Source organism: Chlorocebus sabaeus, chromosome 15 (assembly GCF_047675955.1).
Source record: "Chlorocebus sabaeus isolate Y175 chromosome 15, mChlSab1.0.hap1, whole genome shotgun sequence".
Taxonomy (NCBI): Eukaryota; Metazoa; Chordata; class Mammalia; order Primates; family Cercopithecidae; genus Chlorocebus; species Chlorocebus sabaeus.
The window spans coordinates 3,066,886-3,091,599 of NC_132918.1; the positions used below are offsets into that span (position 1 = coordinate 3,066,886).

Here is a 24,714-nt window from a genome sequence, read left to right on the forward strand (position 1 = left end):
AGAATGAGGGCGCGAGAAAATTGTCTTCCAGGACTTCCCACCAGTGGAATGGTACTTTTGACAGATTTTCCTTATTTGTCTGTGAAGGGGATTCAGATCATTCAAGATGGACTCAAGTGGTTGCTAAGGCAACAGTGTTACAGTCATCACTGCCATGGAAACCCTTTCTGTGGCATAATATAAATATTTTCCTTTAAGAATGAGAAAGAGAGTTGAGTGGGCGACAAGTTGTTTTCTAATGCTCACGCACCATGGCCGAAGTCTGCAATGGATGGGAGAAAGGGGAGGACGAAATTAGCTCAGATTCTTTACAGTTCACAGCATCAGCTGTTTTTATTTATTTGTTTTAGATAGCAAAGCCAAAAAAAAGTCGGAAGGGGGCAAAAATGCCAACTAAAATAGTCCATAGTTCTGAAGTAGAGAGAAGTCAGAATTTCCCGTTTTCTCTTGTTTCTCTCAGGGATGGTCTGTCTGTAAGACTGGAGCTCCTTGGAAGCAGTGCTGAGGGCATTGTCAAGAGTTTCTAGGGCCTCCTCCTTCTCCTGAAATCTTCTTCAAGGGAGAATAAAGTTTTAAGAGAGTTCAAGAGTACGAGAGACTTTCAGGGAGTCGTAGTTTTTGTCATGACAAGCATGGACATTTTCTTGCCTCATGCACTGTTTCAAGGTAGAGACCACATATAAAAGGATTCTTACTGTGGCCACCTTGGACATCTTCCCATATCTACAAGGTGTTGTGGCCACATCGTCGTTGCACCCAGTTTCCCCAGAAGAAATACCTGTTGCTTAGGTGGGGAGACAGGACCCATTGACCTGGGAGGTAACTTCCAATGCCAAGATTCTAGAATTTCATGATTCTTCTCTCAATAGCTTATGATTCTAAGAGTCAATGGTTCTGTTTTCAAGGATTCTCTGGTTTTATTATTCTAAGAGCCTGCTTTTAAAAATTGGGTATCAGAGCAAGCCCCGAGGGCAGCAGCTATAGGCAGGCTGGAGAAAATGGTCCCTGTTTTGCCACTGCTCTGGTCTCTGCATGATCACTCCCAGCGCCCAGAACACCGATGTCAAGGCCTTTGCCTGGCTCTTCTCCAGATGGTTTTCTATTGCAGGAGTTTTGCTGGCAGAGAGCTTATGATGAAACAGGCTTACAGAAGGCACGGCCAGGCTGCAGGGATGACTGGGACCTGAAAACAGCCAGCATCATCATTCTTGAGAGTTTGCTGACTTTCCTGTATTTATTTTCCATGGACTATGAGGAGGAGAATAATAGTGGTTCTCTAATCAAGGGGCATTCACGGAGGAGCCTAACCCGGCAACCTGACCCTGTAGACCTGCTCTGCTCCAGAGAACAGTGGAGGGAGAGGGTGGCTTTGCATGGAAGCTTACGCTATAGCAAGATGAAAAGATTGGCTTGGGAGACTGAGAAGGCTCAGAATTTTTATTCCAGGCTGTCTACTAGCTCCCAGGGGATGTGTCTGGGAGAGGTCTCAGTTGTGTGATGCTGGGAGGAGCTTTAGATCCCCTCAGCCCTGGCTTACTGGTCTGCAATGGGAGAATAGCACAATTAACGGAGCAGACAATAACCAAATCTGTTAAATGATTTCAGGTTTAGCAACGAGGCATGTATGCGTATTTAACAATTCTCAGAATGTCAAGGAACCCTCCTCAGAGCAAGAGCTTGAATTTACAAAAGAAACACTACCTCCTTTATCACATAGTAAAATAAAGGACCGTGTCTGCTCCAGGACATGGCTGGTTACAATTTTGTTTTAAAGAAATCACCAGGTGGGTGCATGGATAAGTGATCCTTGGTAAGTTCTTTTTTCCTCTCACTGTGTAAACAGCTTTATTGCTGTTTCAGTTTATATAATTAACACTTGCTCTTTGGAATAATTTACACAGTATAAAAGTGTAGGAAATAACTTAAAAGTTCACCTTCCTACAGGAGCTGAATTTTATGAAATAATTAATTAATTAAAATTTAAAACCATTTAAAATCCCACTCACCCCGAGATGATCCCATCAGCCACTTGTTGACAATATTTTGTATGTACATAAGTTTTATACATACACATATTTAACATAAATGAGATTGTTTTTATTTAGGGAGATATTTTTAAACATGCAGTCTTTTGCTATCTTACTTTCCTGCTTCCCTTCTGCGTGCCTCTTTATCTGCACCAACTCCTTCCCATTTCAGGTAACCCCTGAAAACCACCTGGTGTAGAGCCATCTTGTCTAGAAACCAGGGAAGCAGGGAAGAAATAAGAAGAAATATATTCTAGAAATTTCTTCAACTCTTCTGAAACAGATCTAACCCTTTAATTAGCTTAGTCTCCAGTGGTTTTCTGGTTTTTGTTTCTTTGTTTGTTTTCCTTTTGCTTGGATTTTAATTGGGGGTTTGGGTGGCTACTTGGAACCAGGGTGCCATGAGTAATATTGAATCTATGGTCATTAAACGCCCATGGACTCTTGCTCCTATCAGATAGATCCCAAGGAGAGGGACTCATGAAGGGAAGAGTATGTCGATTTTTTCATTTAAAAGGAAGAGCAAAGTTGATCTCTAAAAGGGGCACTATCACATTTCTACTTATAAAGAAAGACGGTATTTGGGGGAACCTCACCCCAATATCCCCATAACTAATAGCTGTTTTCATTCTCTTCAACTTTTTGCCATTCTGGTGGGGCTAAAGTGATACCTCATAATTTTTAAGTGCTGCATTTCTCTGATTATTGGGGGTGCTGGGCATATTTTTATATATTTATTGGCCACTTTGTATTTCTGTCAATTGTCTGTTTAAAGCTTTTACCTTTTCTTTCCCTATTACCTCTTTTTACTTTTTAAATTGGAATAATTTTAAACTTTCAGAAGATAGCCACATGATATCACTGGGGTCACTAACCTTGATCACTTGGCTAAGGTTCTTCGCCACAAAGTTATTTTCCCCAAGTTCGGGGTTTCTCTTGACTTTCAGCCTCAGCGCCCAGCTCTCCAACCAGATCTAAATATTGCAGCTGACACACGAGAAATCCCTGCCAGTTATAGACAAGTGCCAGTCATGGACGGGCAATGATCTTGCAAAGTCTGTTGGCTTCTCCACTGATTGTTATATGACAATAATAGTTGTTGACACTTTTTGAGTTCTTACTGTGTGCCATAGGAAGCCTATGGAATCTTTTATTGTTACTCATTGATTTCAAGCAACCTGTCTCAATCCTTAGCAATGTACTTTTTGTCAATAATTAATTTTTAGTCCAAGTAGCAGATGTTCATAACTTGAAAGTCAAATGGCGCTACAGGGCCCATATTGAAAACCCCAAGGCCTTTACCACGCCTTCCACCACCCCATTCTCCAGTTCTGTTGCCTAGGGCAACTATCCACAAAACTTTTAGCCAGCTCTTCTAGTATTTGCTTCTATTTTTTTTTTTTTTAATGTTTAACCTATCATTTTTAGCCATTTTCTACTAACCTCCTACCATGGTAGATGAGGACTTAGTTTTCATATACTAATACTCCTTCTCATTTTGTCTCTTGCATCTTCCAAACATAGTTATTTCACAATGTTTGGTTAAATTGACATCCATATTTCATTCTGGCTATACAAATATTTTTCATGGTTGAATCAAGAGGTGGGCTATATTATGCTTTAATTCTTATATGGCCCTTAGTTTTTCCAGGGCTTATAATTTATGTTTCACATTTGCATGCTTTTCTGCAGTGTTATTTTCCCCCCAAATGCTCCATCATCCCTAACTTATTCCAATCTACTGAATTTTCTGTAGGCTTAACCACATCAATTTGATGTATTTTTTCCCCAGAGACTGTTTCTGGTTTAAAGTTCTTTGTCATAGCATCATGTTCTTGTTTTATGATGCAATATAATTTCTTTTTTTCCTTTTTTTCTTTCTTGAGACAGCGTCTCACTCTGTTGCCCAGGCTGGACTACAGTGGCATGATCTCAACTAACTGCAACCTCAACCTCTGCCTTCCAGGTTCAAGTGATTCTCCTGCCTCAGCCTCCCTAGTAGCTGGGACTACAGGCGCGTGCCACCACACCCGGCTAATTTTTTTGTATTTTTAGTAGAGACAGCGTTTCACCATATTGGCCAGGCTGGTCTTGAACTCCTGACCTTGTGATCCGCCCACCTCGGCCTCCCAAAGTGCTGAGATTACAGGCATGAGCCACCATGCCCGGCCACAATATCATTTCTAATGTTCCCTATATTGTCTGTTTCCCCCATATTCCTTTTTCTTTTCTGGATATTTTGTCTCTCCTATGTTGGAAGCTTTCCTCGTATGTTGTATCCTTGGCTATCTATTCATTTTAAGAGTGAGGCACTAAAAGTCTTGTAGGAAGATCTTCAGTGTGTGTATAGAGCTGTCAGCTGATTGACTTTTCTTTAGGGTTTTCAAACCCTGAGCCATCATTTTCACAGGGACAAACTCAAATATCAGCTTCCTGGCTTTGTGGGATGAAGAGGGGACCTAGGATCCCAACACACTCTATGCAGACCTTCAACCAGTGACTCTTGTTTTCAGACCAACGCCTCATCCCTTTTCTCAGCAGAGCCTCCAAATCCCAAGCCTCTCAGGATTTCTCTGGGTTCCTCTTCATGCCAATTTTTTTTTTACTATTAATTTTTTTTATACTTTAAGTTCTAGGGTACATGTGAACAATGTACAGGTTTGTTACATATGTATACATGTGCCATGTTGGTGTGCTGCACCCATCAACTCGTCAGCACCCATCAACTCATCATTTACATCAGTTATAACTCCTATTGCCAACCCTCCACCCTCCCCATTCCCCACAATAGGCCCCAGTGTGTGATGTTCCCCTTCCCATTTCCAAGTGATTTCATTGTTCAATTCTCACCTATGAGTGAGAACATACAGTGTTTGGTTTTCTGTTCTTGTGAAAGTTTGCTGAGAATGATGGTTTCCAACTGCATCCATGTTCCTACAAAGGACACAAACTCATCCTTTTTTATGGCTGCATAGTATTCCATGGTGTATATGTGCCACATTTTCTTAATCCAATCTGTCACTGATGGACATTTGAGTTGATTTCAAGTCCTTGATACTGTGAATAGTGCCACAATAAACATACGTGTGCATGTGTCTTTACAGCAGCATGATTTATAATCCTTTGGGTATATACCCAGTAATGCGATGGCTGGGTCATATGGTATTTCTAGTTCTAGATCCTTGAGGAGTCGCCATACTGTTTTCCATAATGGTTGAACTAGTTTACAATCCCACCAACAGTGTAAAAGTGTTCCTATTTCTCCACATCCTCTCCAGCACCTGTTGTTTCCTGACTTTTTAATGATTGCTATTCTAACTGGTGTGAGATGGTATCTCATTGTGGTTTTGATTTGCATTTCTCTGATGGCCAGTGATGACGGTCATTTTTTCATGTATTTGTTGGCTGTATGCATGTCTTCTTTTGAGAAACATCTGTTCATATGCTTTGCCCACTTTTTGATGGGATTGTTTGTTTTTTTCTCATAAATTTGTTTGAGTTCCTTTGTAGGTTCTGGATATTAGCCCTTTGTCAGATGAGTAGATTGCAAAAATTTTCTCCCATTCTGTAGGTTGCCTGTTCACTCTGATGGTGGTTTCTTTTGCTGTGCAGAAGCTTTTTAGTTTAATTAGATCCCATTTGTCTTTTTTGGCTTTTGTTGCCATTTCTTTTGGTGTTTTAGACATGAAGTCCTTGCCCATGCCTATGTCCTGAATGGTATTACCTAGGTTTTCTTCTAGGGCTTTTATGGTTTTAGGTCTAACATTTAAGTCTCTAATCCATCTTGAATTAATTTTCATATAAGGAGTAAGGAAAGGATCCAGTTTCAGCTTTCTACTTATGGCTAGCCAATTTTCCCAGCACCATTTATTAAATAGGGAATCCTTTCTCCATTTCTTGTTTTTGTCAAGTTTGTAAAAGATAAGATGGATGTAGATGTGTGGTATTATGTCTGAGGACATGCCAATTTTTTTATGACAGACCCTTAAGTTATACTTTGCTCCTGTCCGCTGAGTCAGCAACCACTTCTTCATTTGCTATTTGTCCTCCAAAAACTCATCTAAATGTCTTGTCTGCTGTTGCCCTCCTGTTCTCCTTGTCCTTGTGCCCATTTTTATTCTTTACGATCATCTTGGCAAGGTTTTGGTAGGGCAGAGAAATGAACAACTGTAGTCAATCAGCTTTTTAAAACTGAAACCCATTATATGAATTCTGAAACATTGAACCTCCCAAAAGAAGGGAAGTAGAGTCTCGGTTCCTTTCTTCTAGAAATCGCCTTGCCACCTACAGAAACTTGCCAACTTATTTTTAAGGTAAATCTTCAGTTTCTCTGAACCAAAAGCTATGCCTGGATAGACTTTAACAACCTTACCCTCAAAGGCTTTAAAACTGCAGACACAAGATGCAGACGTGGGGACAATTAGGAATCAGTTCAGCATGGTGGGTAATAAAGTGCTGTCTTATGTGGCATGGGAAAATCTTTGAATTAAAAATCACCCTTGCCGGCCGGGCGCGGTGGCTCAAGCCTGTAATCCCAGCACTTTGGGAGGCCGAGACGGGCGGATCACGAGGTCAGGAGATCGAGACCATCCTGGCTAACACGGTGAAACCCCGTCTCTACTAAAAAGTACAAAAAAAAACTAGCCGGGCGAGGTGGTGGGTGCCTGTAGTCCCAGCTACTCTGGAGGCTGAGGCAGGAGAATGGCGTAAACCCGGAAGGCGGAGCTTGCAGTGAGCTGAGATCTGGTCACTGCACTCCAGCCTGGGCCACAGAGCCAGACTCCGTCTCAAAAAAATAAAAAATAAAAAATAAAAAATAAAAAAAATAAAAATCACCCTTTAGTCTTCTCTAAACAGAAGGGCAATGCCTCATTGTAAGTCCTGGTGTGATTTGTCTTCTGACATCAAGGTCAGACTATTTCCCTGGAATGTCCTCAGACAAACTTCTAAAATATCTCACAAAACCTCAAGGCAAGCTCTGGACATTTTTAGGCATATACAGTGCCTAGAACACAGCCAGTTCTTAATCAGTTTCTTCATAGCTTGGGATTGAATGACTTTAATGCCTTTTAGAATTTGCCTTCTTCATTAGTAACCAAGGCTATAAATCCAGTTCCTATGTATTTCCTAGTTAAAAGTATGCTACAGCCTAGGAAGCTTCCAATTTGCCTTCTTCACTAGTAACCAAGGCTGTAATCCAGTTCCTGCATATTTCCCAGTTAAAATTATGCTATGGCTTAGAAAGCTTCCAATTCAAAATCTCTTCTGTGGATAACAGGAGTGAAGGATGGGAAGAAAGGGGAGGACAGCTCCTCCCATCACAGGCCCAGAGACTTAGGAAGAACAAATGGTTTGGGGGACCAGGCCCAGGGCCCCACTGCCATGCAGCCTCAGGACACTCTTGGGAGAGAACTGCTTAAGGCTGTAGGTAAGAAGGAAAGGAACTGGGGAGGGGAGGGTCCTGGGTGGGTGGTAACAATTTGTCTCATTGGTTCATGCCTATGGTTGAAAAATACTGCTCTGGGGTGTGCATTGGAATCACCTGGGAAACTTTAAAAAACGATTGATTCCTGGGTCTCAACCCAGATCAATTAAATCAGAATCTCCAGGCAAAAGGCCTAGGCATTCACAGTTTTTTAGAGCTCCCCAACGAATTCCAATGTGCATCCTGGACTGAGAACCCCTGACCTTGACCTTCGGTTATCACTCATTCATTCAGCAAATATTTACTGAGTGTTTAGCACATGCCAGGCATCTCCCTAGGTGCTGGGGACTGGGCACTGAATTAATCAGACAAAGGTTCCAGCCTTCAGGGAACCAGCCTTCTAGTGCTTCCTCCACAGGGGGTGCCTCAAGGCTTCAGGGCACAGGCTTTAGAAACAGACCCCACCATAACCCACATCCCATCATAGGCAACAGAATCCTGGGCATGTGCCGGCCACACCGAGTCTCCTTCAGTATGTCCATAGCTGACATATGGCTCTTCATACCCGCTTCACAAGGTAGCCACAGACGGAAGGGAGGTTATGAATGTGAGTCGAGCCTGGCAGGGAGGAAGGAGTGGGGAGAGAGAGGGGAAGGAGCCAGGCACCTTGGAGATGTTGCGGAAGAGGTGCCTCCTCACACACCAAAGAGGGAAGTAATCAGAGCCATTCCAGGGAAAAGCAATCCAACAATTTTTTTTTTTTTTTGAGACGGACTCTCACTCTGTCACCCAGGTTGGAGTGCAGTGGTGCAATCTTGGCCTCCCAGGTTCAAGCGATTCTCCTGCCTCAGCCACCCAAGTAGCTAGGACTACAGGCCCCCACCACCGTGCCCCAACTAATTTTTGGATTTTTAGTAGAGACGGGGTTTCACCATGTTGGCCAGGCTAGTCTCAAATTCCTGACCTGAAGTGATCCACCCGCCTCGGCCTCCCAAAGTGCTGGGATTACAGGCGTGAGCCACCGTGCCTGGCGACAATCAAACAAATTTTAAGTAAAATCTGAAAAACTGGGAAGAAAAAAAATTAAAAGAGGCTTTTTGAGCAAAATGCAGGAGAAGGAGGAAACAAATGTAGTAACTGCCTCCCTCCTGCCAACTGGTTGACTACAGAAACTTTGCACCTTATAAAAGGTTTCACACCGTGCAAGAGCCCAGCTGGAGCACTAGGGGAGAGAGCCACTGGGAATGAGTCTGAGCAACAACAAATGGTACAAACTTTTGATGAGGCTGGCGAGGAGGGCAGAAGTGGGGAGACAAAGCCCCAGGAAGAACGATTTGGAGGAATCTAAGAGATCATATGTCCCAAACCTCTGTGCCTAAAGGGCCTGCCTGTAGGTCATACAACCGGTTAGTACAAAGTCTGGGAAAAGAGGAGTCCCAGGGCTCCCCACAGCTTTTCCTCCTCACCCCACAAATGAGAGCAACAGATCTGGAGAAAATATTTAATTCCACAAAGCAGGCACAGCCCTGTGATCTGCGTTAATCTGATTTTATCTGCCCTATTCTGGGTCCTCCTGCAGGGGATGGAATCTCAAGGGAAACTCAGGTTTTAATGAGCTGGGCTACCTTTCATTCCAATGACCTGCTGCCCTGGCATCTCCAGAGGCCAGTGGCAAAGGGTGCCCCTCCAGCCTGACTTGTTGGGTCCAGAAAAAAGCATGGGGGATGGTCGCTAAACCACTTTACCATGATTCTTGCAGAAACTGAGGCCCAAGGTTGAGGCCTAGTTGAGAAGAGGGCTCAGAGGCACTTCACTGAGGTCTGAATAAGGAGAGAGTCTTGAGAGTTTTTGTCCATCCTTCCTCTTGTGCAAGGAAAGGACATCTTTCTTTCCTCTGAACAATATAAGTCTGTTCCTTGTTTAGTTGCCTTTATTCATTAAGGACTATCTGAAGCATGTGTAGAGATTTGATAGGAGAGAATATCTAGAGAGTGAAATTTCTATGAAAATAAAAAGCAGTACAAAGATGAGTGGTTGGAGCAGACAATAAACCTAGTTTCTGAGCCCAGAGGGCAGCCAAGATTGCTACATGTTGGACTCGAGACATCTTTAGATGGTGGAGCGAGGACAGCACTGGCAAGCTGACGGGTTTCCTTGTTTGCAGTGTGAATGTCTTTGGTGATGGCATAGACATGAGGGTCACAGTCATGGTTATTTCTCAGTGTAGATGGTGAAAGATGTGGATGAAAGAGTGTAAAACATACCTGACAGCAGAATCCAGTTACAGGTGGATAACAAAACCTTCAAGGCAATAAACAGGACCAGAATCTGATAACCCACAAGATTGTGCTATTTTTTCACTGAAACGCAAAACGGTCTCTATGATCAGCCCCATTTCTGATTAAAGATAACCAAACTAAGATTATTCTTGCTTGAGAAGTAAGTCAAATCTTATTAGATTTGGCCTGATTATTTAGATAAGTGCAATAAGAATGGTAACTGATCACATAGACCTTTTGAAGTTTTCTTTGTTGGACATCTCTATGATGAATCTCAGGTAAGACTTTTAAAATGCTTCTGAAGACCAGACAGCCAAGCCAGGAACTCCCCACCAGATTTTACTGGCAATACCTATAGATTTGGGTTAATTCCTCTTCTTGAGGTCACCAAAATTTCCCGGGTCTGCTGGGAAGTGGCCTTCCTTGCTCACCTCTATGGCTGCAAACACTGTAAGCCAGGTACCAAGACAAGTCTCCCTTCCTTCCTTCCTTCCTTCCTTCCTTCCTTCCTTCCTTCCTTCCTTCCTTCCTTCCTTCCTTCCTTCCTCCCTCCCTCCCTCCCTCCCTCCTTCCCTCCTTTCTTTCTCTCTTTCTTTTCTTTTCCTCTTTTCTTTTCTTTTCTTTCTTTCGAGATGGAGTTTTGCTCTTGTTGCCCAGGCTGGAGTGCAATGGCACGATCTCGGCTCACTGCAACCTCCACCTCCCAGGTTCAAGCAATTCTCCTGCCTCAGCCTCCCAAGTAGCTGGGAATTAGAGCCATGCACCACCACGCCCAACTAATTTTGTATTTTTGGTAGAGACAGGGTTTCATCATATTGGTCAGCATGGTCTCAAACTTCTGACCTCAGGTTATCTGCCTGCCTTGGCCTCCCAAGGTGCTGGGATTATAGGCATGAGCCACTGTGCCCGGCCCAAGTCAGGTTTTCCTAAGAGGGTTTTTGTAGGCTCTATATAGTCAGCCTTGATTTCTTAAAACTGTCTGGTCATATCTGAATCTATGTATCATTTTCAAATATAACATTATAGTCAAAGCCTTTGTTATATAACCAATATGTCCAATTACATCTTATAAAGAGGACATATTCTTTTTATTTTTATTTCATGGGTCCATACTCTGTGTATATATATCTATATTTATGGGGGTACATGAGATGTTTTGATACAGGCATGAAATGCATAATGATCACATCATATAAAATGGAGTATCCATCCTCTCAAGCATTTATCCTTTGTGTCGCAGACAATCCAGTTATGCTCTTTTAGTTATTTTTAAGTGTACAATCAAATTATTATTGCCTATAGTCACCCTGTTGTGCTATCAAATACTAGGTATTCATTCATTCATTCTTTTTTTTTCACCCATTAACTATCCCCACCTCCCCCCATCATTCTCCTGCTACCCTTCCCAGCCTCTGATAACCATCCTTGTACTATCTTCATGTGTTCAATTGTTTTTATTATTTATTTATGTATTTATTTATTTATTTTGAGAGGGAGTCTCACTCTGTTGCTCAGGTTGGAGTTTAGTGGCATGATCTTGGCTAACCGCAACCTCTGCCTCCTGGGTAGAAGTGATTCTCCTGCCTCAGCCTCCTAAGTAGCTGAGATTACAGATGCCCACCACCATGCCTGGCTAATTTTTGTGTTTTAGTAGAGACGGGATTTCACCATGTTGGTCAGGCTGGTCTTGAACTCCTGACCTCAACTGATCTGCCCGCATCAGCCTCCCAAAGTGCTGGGATTACAGGCGTGAGCCACTGTGCCTAGCCTGTTTTGATTTTCAGATTCCACAAATAAGTAAGAACATGTGACGTTTGTCTTTCCGTGCCTGGCATATTTCACTTATGATAATGAGCTCTAGTTCCATCTATGTTGTTGCAAATGACAGGGTCTCATTCTTTTTAATGGATAAATAATACTCCATTGTGTATATGTACCACAGATCCTTTATCCAATCATCTGTTAATGGATACTTAGGTTGCTTCTAAATTTTGGCTATTGTGAATAGTGCTGCAACAAACACGGGGGTGCAGGTATCTCTTTGATAGACTGATTTCCTTTCTTTTGGGTATATACCCAGCAGTAGGATTGCTGGATCATATAGTAGCTCTATTTTGAGTTTTCTGAGGAGCCTCTGAACTGTTCAAGGAGAGCAGACTCTGACTGCATCTCTGCAAATAATTATATTACCATGAAAATAAGAATACTCAATATGACTTTCCAAATTCTGGAAAGTCTAGGCAGGAATAAAAGGTAAATATTTCGTTCTTTTTACAAAAGCATACTCTGTTAATGAGTTACGGACAGCTTCAGAGGAAAGAGAAAGGGCTTCCTTAAATCCAGCAACAGTATTTCAAACAAAAGCCATAACTATTCTTCTTCAGTTTGTTCTGTTTCATGTAATTAATTCTTGTTCTGCTTGATCTTAGTTGTATTGGTCTGCTCAGGCTGCCGTGACAACACGCCACAGACTGGGCAGTATAAGCAAGGGAAACTTCTCACAGTTTGGAGACTGAAAATCCAAGATCACGGTGCCAACATGATTGGCATCTGATGAGGGCTCTCCCCTTGGGCTGCAGATGGCCACCTTCTCACTGTGTGCTCACATGACCTCTTCTTTGTGTAAATGTGGAGAGAGAGAGAGCGACGAGCATGAATTCTCTAGTGTTTCTTTTTTATAAGAACACTAATCTTACTTGATCAGGGCCCCATCCTATGACTCATTTAACCTGAATTACTTTCTTAGAGGCCCCATCTCCAAATACAGCCACGCTGGGGATTAGGACTTCAACGTATGAACTTTGGATATGATACAAACGTCAGTCCATAGCACTTAGATTAGCAGTTTTATGAACCCATAAGCTTCTCCACTAGAGTTCTGGAAGTTCTTACTTAGTCCAGTGCTATGGTCTTAAAGTTATGTGAGCAATGCTATCAGAATCCTGTAGCCCAGAGTACTTGACATAGTCCTTTCCATGGGTCTCTGAGACAATTCCTTATTGCTGAAAATGAAGCATGCTGGCCTGTAGCTGGTTGCAAATGCTTTCAGAGAAGAATCAGAGTAAAACAAAAATTATCTGTGAATGGCAAAAGGCTTAAAATGACCATGGCTAAAGATCTGATGAGAGTTCATAATAAAAATATGCAAATGACAAGGAAATTCAGTTGTCTCTGTGGCATGCAACATTTTAAATATTAAAATGATGGAATTATGATGGATAACAATTTTCCAGTACATATTATGAACAGCAAGGACAATGACAGATTTCTATGAACTTCATACAATTTCTGAACTATTTATATTGATAACATTGACCCTCACAAATATAACACAGGGAAGGTTAAGCATCTCTTTATGTAACAATGCTTTTCATGCAATTCAATATACCAAATAAACCTAATTATTTTTTAACTTTTCTGTTTTTAGAAAGTGAAAGAACAAATTCTTTGAGATTTTGCAGGGGCCCCCTGAGAAATCTCAAGGTCAGTTCGAGATCAAGATTCCATTTAGGATTTTATTTTGGGAAGGCCAAATTGTCAAAAATATCAAGAGGTTTGAATAGTTAACTAAGCAGAACTCTAGGCCACTGTGAAACAATACTTAGTTACCAATTTAACCAAAGCGATAGTAAAAGAATTCAAAAGTAAATATACGTAGAAAGACAATTGTTAAAAAAAAAAAAAAAAGGCTTAGCTCTTTTACTGAGGTCCATTTTTTAAAAACTTTATAAATCTATTTGCTCTTACCCAGTTTTGATTGCACAAGATAAGATTTCTTTTCCAATATCCCTTTCTAAAATTTACTTTTATTGAGGTAAAATATACATATATAACTTGCTATATTTACCATCTTAAATGTATAGTTCAGTGGTAATAAGTACGTTTATATATATGTTTTTAAATATATATAATATATAATTTTTTTGCCTTTCACCTCCTCTTTCACCCTCCCCTTCCCAGCCTCTGATAACCACTGGTCTACTCTCTATCTTCATGAAATACATGTTTTCAGCTCCTACATATGAATGAGAACATGAAATATTTATCTTTCTGTGCTTGGCTTATTTCACCTAACATAATGGCTTATAGTTCCATCTGTGTTGCTGCAAATGACAGGATCTTATTCTTTTTTATGGTTGAATAATATTTCACTGTGTATATATACCACATTTTCTTTGTCCATTCATCCACTGATGGACACTGTGACTGATTACATATTCTGGCTATTGTGAATAGTGCTGCCATAAACATGAGAGTACACATATATCTCTTGGACATACTGATTCCCTTGTTTTTGGTCATATACTCGATAGTGGGATGGCTGGATCATATAGTAATTCTATTTTTAGTTTTATTTAGGAGCCTTTATACTGTTCTCCATTGTGGTTATACTAGGAATTTGTATTCCTACTAACAACGTATGAGGGTTACCATTTTCCATGGAATTATGAGCATCTCCTCATAATATCCTCACTGGCATCTGTTAATTGCCTGTCTTTTTGATACAAGCCATTTTGAGTGGAGTGAGATGATATCTCATTGTTATTTTTATTAGCATTTCTCTGATGATTAGTGATGTTGAATTGAGCATTTATTTTCATATAGCTGTTGGCTACTTGTATATCTTCTTTTGAAAAATGTCCGTTCACTGCGAAGCAAAGATCACACCACTGCACTCTAGCTTGGGCAACAGAGCACAACTCTGTCTCACCCAAAAAAAAAAAAAAAAAAAGGTTTGTTCAGATCTTTTGCCCATTCTTTAATCAGACATTTTGTTTTTCGCTATTGAGTTGTTTGAGCTCCTTATATATTCTGGTTACTAATCCCTTGCAGATGGATAGTTCGCAAATATTTTCTCCCATTTTGTGTGTTCCTTTCGCTTTGTTGATTGTTTCCTTTGTTGTGCAGAAGCTTATTAGCTTGATAGAATCGCAGTTGCCTATTTTTGTTTTAGTTCCCTTTGCTTTTGAAGTCTTACACAGGAAATCTCTGCCCTGACCAATGTCCTGGAGCATTTCTCCTGTATTTTCTTCTAGCAGTTTCATAGTTTCAGGTCTTAGATTTAAGTCTTTAATTCATTTTGATTTGCTCATGTGGTGAGAGATAGGAGTTTATGGTCACGTTTCTGCATATAATTATCCAGTTTTCCCAGTACCATTTGTTGAAAAGACTGTCGTTTCCCTATTGTAGGTTCTTGCTGCCTTTGTCAAACATGACTTGGTTTTAAATGTGTGGATTTATATCAGGGTTCTCTATTCTGTTCCATTGGTCTGCGTGTCTGTTTTTATGCCAGTACCATGCTGTTTTGGTTACTGTGGCTTTGTAGTAAAAATTTTGATGTCAGGTTCTGTGACACCACCAGCTTTGTTCTTTTTGCTCAGAACTGCTTTGGCTATTTGAAGTCTTTTGTAGTTTCATATAAATTTTAGGATTGTTTTTTCTATTTCTGTGAAGCATGTTGTTTTATTTTATTTTTTTTAAAAATTTAAAATATTTTTGTGGGTACATAGTAGGTATATAACATTGGTATTTTGATAGGGATTGCATTGAATCTATAAATTACTTTGAGTATTGTCATTCTAACAATATTAATTTTTCTGATCCATGAATATAAAATATCTTTCTTTTTTTGGTGTCTTCTTCCATTTCTTTCATCAGAGTTTTACAGTTTTCCTTATATAGATTTTTCACTTATTTGGTTAAATGGATTCCTAGATATTTTATATTTTTTGTAACTACTGTAAATGGGGTGGCTTTCTTGAGTTCTTTTTCAAATTGTTCGTTATTGGGTATATAAATGCTACTGATTTTTGTATTCGCATTTTTGTTTGTTTGTTTGTTTTTGAGACACGGCCTCGTTCTGCCACCCAGGCTAGAGTGTAGTGGCACAGTCATGGCTCACTGCAGTCTCAATCTCCTGGGCTCAAGCAACTCTCCCAAACTCAGCCTCTCAAGTAGGCAGGACTATAGGTGCATGCCACCACACATGGTTAATTTTTAAATATTTTTGTAGAGACTTGGTTTTGCTATATTGCCCAGGCTGGTATCAAACTCCTGGGCTCAAGCAATCCACCCACCTTGGCCTCTCAAAGTGCTGGAATTACAGATGTGAGCCACTGTATTCAGTTTGTATGTTGATTTTGTGTCCTGAAACTTTACTGAATTTGTTTATTAGTTTTATCAGTGTTTTAGTGGAGTCTTTCAATTTCTCTAGGTCTAAGGTTACGTCATCTGCGAACAAGGCTAATTTGACTTCTTTCTTTCCAATTTGGATGCCCTTTGTTTGTTTGTCTTGCCTAATTGCTCTGACCCAATATTTCCTTTACAATTTTTTATATTTATTTCATTTTGTTCTATGTTTTCCTCTTTCTCATTCTGGAACAGCCAGTCATTTCACTTTAAGACAGTTACTTTTATTTTTCCCATAAACATTTTCTTCCTACTTTGCAAATTGTGCTTGCAAGTCATTTCCCTTTACCTTTATTAGTTCTAGTAGTTTTATTTACACATGTTGGTGAAAATTTTTACCCATAAGTAACCTATTTTTTTGGTAACAGAAAAAACTAGGTTATAGACAATTATGAGTTGTCCATGATGTACCAACATTCTATAGCAGATCAGCAAATTTTATGAATATACCATCTCACAATTTTTATAGGTATGTACTTCCTTATAGTACAATTGTTTTAATGTGGCAAAAGAATATTTATTAACAGACCTAAATATATTTAGCCTCTCTATACCATATAAAAATAAGAAGCCAAAAATATATAAAATTAAACCTATTCTTAGCAATAAATTTTCAGTGGTTTATCTGGCTTAGAAATACTCTAGATATTTAATGAATATCAATTGCTTAGCATAATTTTAAGGTTGCAAGTTACCAAAAAGATTTCGGAAACCATTTTTAGGCAGTTATTATAAAATATAACTATTGTCCAAAAGTTCATTTATAAAATTTTTATTCTACTCACATGAATTTAATACATGTGATAACTCAGAAGACAGCTGTTTTATTGAATCAACAATTTTAAACCAGTTTTATCTAACAAATACTTCCCAAAGTCACATGAACTTTAAAAAAAATTGGGGGTTAATTCCTATATTTCTGAGAGCTTTATAAATATTTAATTGATATAAGCAATTTGTCCCTAAGCCTATCAGAATAGAGTTTCTTTATAGGGTTTTATAAATTAATTGGGTAATGCCATCAGGAGGTAGGAAAATATCACATATACGTAACATACATGTGTTCATATATAAAATACAGATAGATACAAACGGAGACCTTATAGCTTCCATTCCAAAATTGTAGCCATGAGTCAGGTAAACACAGTAATACAGAACTCACTGGTTTATATGAAAGATTGGCTCTCGTCTTTACAGAACTTTAATTTTTTTATCCAAATTGTGTTTTTAGTGAATGGAACAAGTTGCTACCTGACCAATGTGAGAGCAAAAATATTTTTTACCAATATTATGGGGGACATTTTTAAGATAATGTAGTTGCTTTTGGAGGCGCTTGAGTCCCATAGAGTCTCCAATGGGGCTCCAGTGAGTGTAGGTAGTTGAGAGCCTGGAGTGGGAAGGGAAAAGTCTGGCAGGGCTGAACAAAAATATGGAGGAGGTGGGAGTTTAAAGGAGGACATATCAAAAATGGAAGGAGGAATGAAAGCAAAAGGAAGAGAGAGGTCTTAGAGATGCCACTTTAGGGAAGTCCCAAACTGTCCTTAGTAAAATCATATCAACGAGAAGGGAAGCAGACAGAGTTAGTGCCTAAACGGGGGAGCACATAGTCAGTAGGGGTTTCGGAAGCAGGTTGGGGTGAGGTTCGGTCAACTGAGAAGCTCCCATGTTCATAACTCATGATACCTCATAAGCAATGGAGCCTGGCACTCTAATCCCAGCTCTATGTCTTAAAACAGAAAAGCCTGGGAATCTAACTCAGCCTCTTTCTTACAGAAAAACCTGAGTTTCCAACCCAGCCTTTTGTTTGCCTGGGATTATAGCCCAGTTCTTACAAGCAGAGAAGCCTAGAACACTAACCCAGCTTTGAGAGTATACTCAGAATCTCAAGGATCATAATCCGTGCTGCCCATTCTTCAACAGACTGTCATCTGGAGCCCTGGATTGGATCAGGAGTCGGGCTCACCCGTGGAGCCCCAATCAGTCAGTCAGGAGTGAAGATGAAAGCTTCAAAGGTGGGCATCTGGGGTCCTGGGTGAGAGGCCCAGGGATCCAATGATGACTCTGATCCTGTCTGAGTCGTGACACCATACCTGTTAAAGAAAAAATTTATTCTGATGCTTGTTCAGACTTGAATACAGTCCTGCAAAGAAGACTGTATGCAAGACTATTCCAATAGGTGTATCAGCGGTAGGAGGGACTCAGGAAAGAAGCACACAGAAGGTTGAGCCCAGTTGAGAAGAAGGCTCAGAGGAACCCAACTAAAATTTTGTCAAGAAGATAGTCTTTTTCAGTGCTTGTGCCTTTTAGTGGCTGGGTTGTTTGGATTGCAGAGTCAGATTCTGAAAAACTGCTGAAGGATTTCGTGAAAATAAAATTTAATTTATGCTAAAAAATATTAGTAGGAGACTCCCTCTGTCTCCTGCTCATTTTTGTAGTATCTCATATGGAGGCTTGGGGGACCTGAGTGGGTCATAGACTCGGCGATTCTGTCTGCCATCGTTATTGTAAGGGCAAGGAGAACAGTGCTGAGACGCAGAGGCATCAAGTCTTATAGCTGCGAAGATCTTAGTATAGCGGTTCTCAAACTTTCATGTACATAGAAATGCTAGGGGCATGTGACAAAGAAAAGTGCTGAGATATAGAAGCATCAAGTCTTACAGCTGCAAAGACCTTCGAGTGGTTCTCAAACTTTAGTGCACGTTAGAAATGTCAGGGGTGTGTGTCAAAGATGCAGATTCCCAGGTCATATTCAGACTCACCGAGTTAGAATTTCTGCGGAGACTAGGAGTCTGCGTTTCAACACCCTCCGGTCAAAATGTTGCCAATGCAAGTAGTCCCTCCAGCAGCACTTTGAAAAACATTCCCTCTCCTTACTCCCACCCTCTTCCTACATCTTCTCCCCACGATTCATAACCCAGAGTCCCAGAATCTGCGTTGGAACTGGTTCAAAGCAGCCCGTGCCTTCGCTGGGCAGCTTTTATGGTTAGAATGTCTCTTCTCCTCTTCCCACGAGGTTAAAAGGTATCTCCTCACTACTTACTCACACAGCCGACCTTCATAGAGCCGGTCCATCTTGGGCCTTTAGTGCTCAACACCAAGATCACATCTGTAACCAGTCTTCCCTAGGACCCTTGGTTACAAACAGAGTCCCAGAAATGATTCTAACCCCATTTTACCTGTTCTTCCCCCTTTGCTGAGCACGACTCACACCAGCTCACGAGTAGTCTTCTATCCCTTGGGCTTCTACAGGTCTTGCTCCTCTCCTGCCTGGCTCCTCCGTGCAAGGCAGGAAGGCCTGTGAGATCAGGATGCTGCCGTACCTGCTGCTGCTGATCTCCACAGTGAAAAGCTGTGGTTGTGCCTCCCAGAGCTGCTGCCCTGAGGGACCAGGCCAACTGGGTCTTTCCGGAGTGCTTAGTGGTCCAGTACCTGGCTTACTGCTCTTCAGAGCTGTGGGAGACTCTGTGCCATGCAGTCACCTGAGCCCCAAGCATCCCTGTAGGCTTCTCCACATTCACAGGGCCCTTGAGAGAAACGGCTCCTTCAGCTTCTGCTTGCAACCTCACTCTGCAAAGGGTTCAGTCAGATGCCCATCCTCAGGACTGGGCCAGGGTCCAGGAATGGCACTTCTTATTCTCCCAACCCAGTCCCTTGTGAAGCACACACTTCTTTGTGCTTTTTTGTATGGGAAAAACAGAAAATTGATGTAGAGGATTTACCCTACTACTCAGTTAGGCATGCCCAGACGTGTTAAGTCCAGTATGGGGTCCCCATCACATGCCTGACCCTGTCCCACAAGCAGGAGTGGCTTCATGGGAATGTAGCCTGTGCCATCACTTAGGCCCACCCTCACAAGGGGCCCTGTGCTTGTTTTAACACTCTGCCGTTGCTCCTGTGAATTTGCTTATCTTATCATTTTTATCTGACTCTTGTGTTTTGTTAATGAAGTCAGATAGGACAGTGTGTGGGGGCAGAGGAGACGCCCGATGGCAGTGACATAGGCTGAGTCCCCCACCACAGTGGGCAGGGGCACATGCATACCAAGTGGTTGGCCTGGCAGCCCGCAGCAGGACCCAGGCCGAGATGGAAAATGATGACAGTCCAGCAGTAGCAGAGCAGCAGTGGTGGCCCACACAGCCACAGCCCTGAGAGAGAGGGGGGACTCTGCACGAGAGTGGTGCCAGGACCACTGGTGGCAGCCACATTGCCTACCTGTCCCCAGAACCCTTCTGTCTTAGTTCAGTAGTGCTGTTCCAGCAAAATAGGTGAAACTGGGTAAATTATGAAGAACAGAAATTTATTTGTTACAGTTCCAGAGACTGGGATGTTCAAGATAAAGAGGCTAGCATTTGGTGTCTAGTGAGGGCCTTCTTGCTTTGTTCTCACATATTGCAGGGGGGTTAAAAGGGCAAAAGGGAAGAACACTGTGTCCTTATGGGGAGAAAGAGAGGAAGAGCTAAAGGGCGGAACAGCTCGCTGGAACCTCTTTTATAATGTTGATAATTCCACTCACAAGAGATCTGCCCTCATGCCTTAATCACTTCCTAAAGGCCCCACCTCCAAATACCATTGCATTGGGGGTGGTTAAAGGCCCCACCTCCAAATACCATACATTTTGAAGGGGACACAAATATTCAAACCCTAGCACCATCCCTGCACCATCAGCACAAATATTAATGTGGCCTGAATGCCAAGCCAGTTGATGCCAAAGCTCAGACAGTAAACTTTGTCTGTAAATTAATAAAACCATATATATTGCAATAAAGCATCACAAGGAGTTTTTTTTTTTTTTTTTTTTTTTTTTTTTTTTGAGACGGAGTCTCACTCCAGGCTGGAGTGCAGTGGCACAATCTCGGCTCACCGCAACCCTGCCTCCTGGGTTCAAGGGCTCGCTGCAACCTCTGCCTCCTGGGTTCAAGCAGTTCTTCTGCCTCAGCCTCCCGAGTAGCTGGGACTACAGGCACGTGCCGCCACACTCAGATAATTTTTGTACTTTTAGTAGAGACGGGGTTTCATCGTGTTAGCCAGGCTGGTCTCAATCTCTTGACCTCGCCCTCCCAAAGTGTTGGGATTACAGGTGTGAGCCACTGCACCCGGCCAGGAGTTATTTAATGAGATTAGACTCTGGTTTTGAAAACTGCTGCAACAGTGCAAAGAAAATATCCACAGCCTTGGAAGAGAAATTAAATTTAAAGATTATTGCATTCAATGGAAAGGAACATAATTTTCATACAAAGTGTTAGGTGAACCAATTTTTAATATAATGAGGACAATTTTATAACTCATTTCCTTTGTAATTGAAGATATGGTGACAGAATGCATAAGCAGGTGTTCTGTGTTATATAAAGCCATGAAACCACTTTTGGTTTCTTGTAGGACTTTCACAAGTTACAGAAAATATTAGATGAAAATTTTAAATGCCATTGTATAAAATTACTTTAAAATTAAATTCAGACTATATGAAACTGATTTATATGAAGAGTGAAATCATTTTAGAAAAATTGTTTCATGAGAGTCACCAGCTCTAGATATACTAAAATTTATGTATTTCAAAGTAATTTACCAGAAATTTATCTGATGAATTTGTCTGTTGCCATAGTCTGTAGAAACTCTTAATAGCTCAGTACCAGTTGCATCATCAGACCCTTCTCAAAATTAAAAAGAATCAATTATCAACTTCCAGTCTTGCATTTGCCAAGAGCAACTCACATTGCCTTCAATGATATTAATGGAAAGTAAATTGCTAAAAGTATAAATGAGTTTGCAGAAAAACGAGCCAGAAAAATCTTACAATCATTGGTCATATATTAATAAAGTATTAGTATTTATTGTTTTATATAAAATTATGACACTAGGCCAGGCGCGGTGGCACACACTTGTAATCCCAGCACTTTGGCAGGCTGAGGTGGGTGGATCCCTGAGGTCAGGAGTTCAAGACCAGCCTGGGCAACATGGTGAAACCCTGCCTCTACTAAAAATACAAAAATTAGCCAGATGTGATGGTGCACATCTATAATCCCAGCTACTTGGGAGGCTGAAGCGGGAGAATCTCTTGAACCCAGGAGGCGGAGGTTGCAATGAGCCAAGATCATGTCACTGCACTCCAGCCTGGGAGATAGAGCCAGATTCCATCTCAAAAAATATATAAATAAATAATATAATATAACTATGACTCTAAAAGTTATTTTGTAATCTGTACATTTATGTTGCTATTCATATATTGCTATTTATTACTCCTATTATATTTTATAAGTAAAAAAAAAAAAATCAGTGCTACCTGACACAGAAAAACAAAACATCTGCAGTAGTTTGCCTCGGCTGGGGCCTTTGACCTCTTCTCCTTTCTCTCTCCCCCTTTCCCACTTGCATTAACCCAAATATGCACAATTCCTCGTAGGAACTTGATCTTTAATCATCTTTTCCCTATTAGGTATTCTGCTCAGGATACCTGTATTCAGGAGTAACTCTGGGTAAAATGCTTGATGCAGGCAGGGAGCGCTTTGGGCCACTCTCTCTCTTCCTATTTCCTTACTTGTTTTCAACATCCCAAGGTCATGGGGCAGGCAGAAGAGACTATTGCCGTCTCCTGTGCCTCCTTGGTGGAGACCACCTGGGTCTTCTCCAAGCTAGGGTACCAGTTACCACATCTGCAACTTTGCAGCAGTGGGAAGGAAAAAGGCAAGTCAAATGCTGAGGCCCTCGAGATTTAATTTCCTTCCTGGAAGAACTCCCTGCAGTCCAATAATACGCAGTAGATATGGCTTTGGAAAAAGCACCTTATCTCTCTTATTGGATACCTGACAAGTTGGCTATGTACCTTACTCAGGTAACAAGAATTACAGAAAGATTAAATCTTGGGAGTATAAATAGACCGGGAGGCAGCAGAGAATAAAATTTAATTTCCTGTTCTTTGGACATTATGGCATCACCGCTTCCAAAGATAAACCACTACATGTAAGTCCTTGTCTCCAGCCCAGCCTCTGGCTCTGCCTTCCAGGCAAGTGATCCCATACCTCTAAAATGTGGTTCATCTGTTCCATGCCTACAGGGCCTGAGGTTCCTTGGCTGGAGCTGAGGAACCCTCCAGCCTTCATTTTACCTATAGCTCAGCTTTCTGCCTGCATGAAGTCTCAGGACATTTGAGCCCCTGGTTCTTTACTGAATTCTGAACCACAGCTTTGCCTTATCCTTTGGCTTCCATGAATTCCTTGGTTCTTAACTACCTGTCTGGTTCCTGGCCCATGACCCCTCTCCAGGTCGAAGCCCCGTCTTGTTCTAACACAAGCCTGCTTCACTAGTCCTGGTCCATCTCTAACATCCTCCGTCATCTTTGTTGCTGATGTGACAAAATATCCCCTGTTCCTTCCTCATCACTTTACTCACAAGCTGACAATTGTCTCGGTTGTACTGGTCATAGTAATGATTCACTGGGACAATCCCTTAGAAAATAGACTTAAGAATTCCAGGAAAAGTGCTTCTGCAAGTCATCTGGACATTGCCTTTGCCATTTTCACATAAACAGTAGATCCTGCTTTCTTGTAGACAAACCAACCACTGTGCTTTTGCAAACATTGCACGTTGCAAACAGATGGGCTTTTAAAAAATCATACTATATTGTAAGCGATCCGGAACAACCCTTTACCAAAGGGAATCCTGAGAAAAATCTTATGATATAAAAAAATCTTACTTTTACTAATTTAGTTGCTCCCCAAAGCTGAATTTCCATGTTTGAGGTGTTCTTTAAGGGGCACGTGGCTTCTGTGCCATTTCACTGCTCCCACCACTGCTCCACGTGTTCATAATAAATGAATCTCATCCCAGCTGCATGCCTTATCTATCTCACTTACATGTTTACATCTCTCACAAGAGAACGAGTGTTTTGGATGTTATGTTGGAGGACTGGAGACCCTTTCTGAAATACAGTTTTTAAAAACATGCAGATTAACTGTGATTGCAGATGCAAGTTTTTACTGGTGAAAATGGTTTGTTATGATTGTTGCCTAGCATCAGAAAAATAGAAGTTGTGAGAGTTACAGGTGACATCTTCACAGAGAAAATGCAGCAGCTGTTCTGCTTTCAAGGACAGTCCTCTTGGAGTTAGTATATGTACTTTTTGAAAAAAAAAATCTAGGTCTTAAGCATGCATGGAGGCCGCCTATTTGACAAGTCACCTTTCTGCCAAGCTCCAGCCTTTGCTGTCTCTATCAGCAGCAGATTGCACACGGGGAGGAGAAGGCTTGGCTCTCATCAAGCTGTCTCCATCTGCACAGCCACAGAGGGCTCTGTCTGCTCCCAGCTCAGCCTTCTTTGGGGGCTTTGGACTTAGAAGACCCCTGGAGGAGTTACTGGCTGTGCCTCTAGCCAAAAAGGCTGATTTCCCCAGCGTCTTTCTACTCAACTCAAATAACACCGCTTCTCAAAGATGGCCCTTTGTCTTTCTTCTCTCTCAGCTCAGGGACTTGGAGGGGAGAATTAATTTGCCCAAAAGACACAGCTAGTGTCCAACAGAGCCAGATTCCAGTTATGATCTGCTTCCTTTTGAACTATATTTGACATTCGGGGCAAACAATGATCTTTGGAGTGAGTACAGGGGTGGTGGGAGCAAGGGATGCCCCTCCATTTGCAGAGAATCACTGCAGGTCTGTTTATCTGAATTCCAGGAAAGGAGCTGAGGGAGGATAAACTGCCACCTCTTCTTCTGTACGCACCTGGGTCTGCATTTCTTTCCTGTCTGAAGGACCATCAGGGTCACAGGGCTTGGACTCCTAAAACGAACAGTGAGAGCTTCCATTCA

General features: G+C 41.4%; 1 long non-coding RNA gene across 1 annotated transcript in view; it reads left to right on the plus strand.

The window, feature by feature from the left end:
• Positions 1 to 225: 225 nt before the first annotated feature.
• Positions 226 to 24,714, plus strand: part of LOC119620698 (uncharacterized) — a 40,842-nt gene continuing 16,353 nt past the window's right edge. The window contains exons 1-3 of the long non-coding RNA XR_005237243.2: positions 226 to 789; positions 1,606 to 1,784; positions 17,694 to 17,932. This is a non-coding gene — a long non-coding RNA (uncharacterized lncRNA). The remainder of the gene's footprint in view (positions 790 to 1,605; positions 1,785 to 17,693; positions 17,933 to 24,714) is intronic.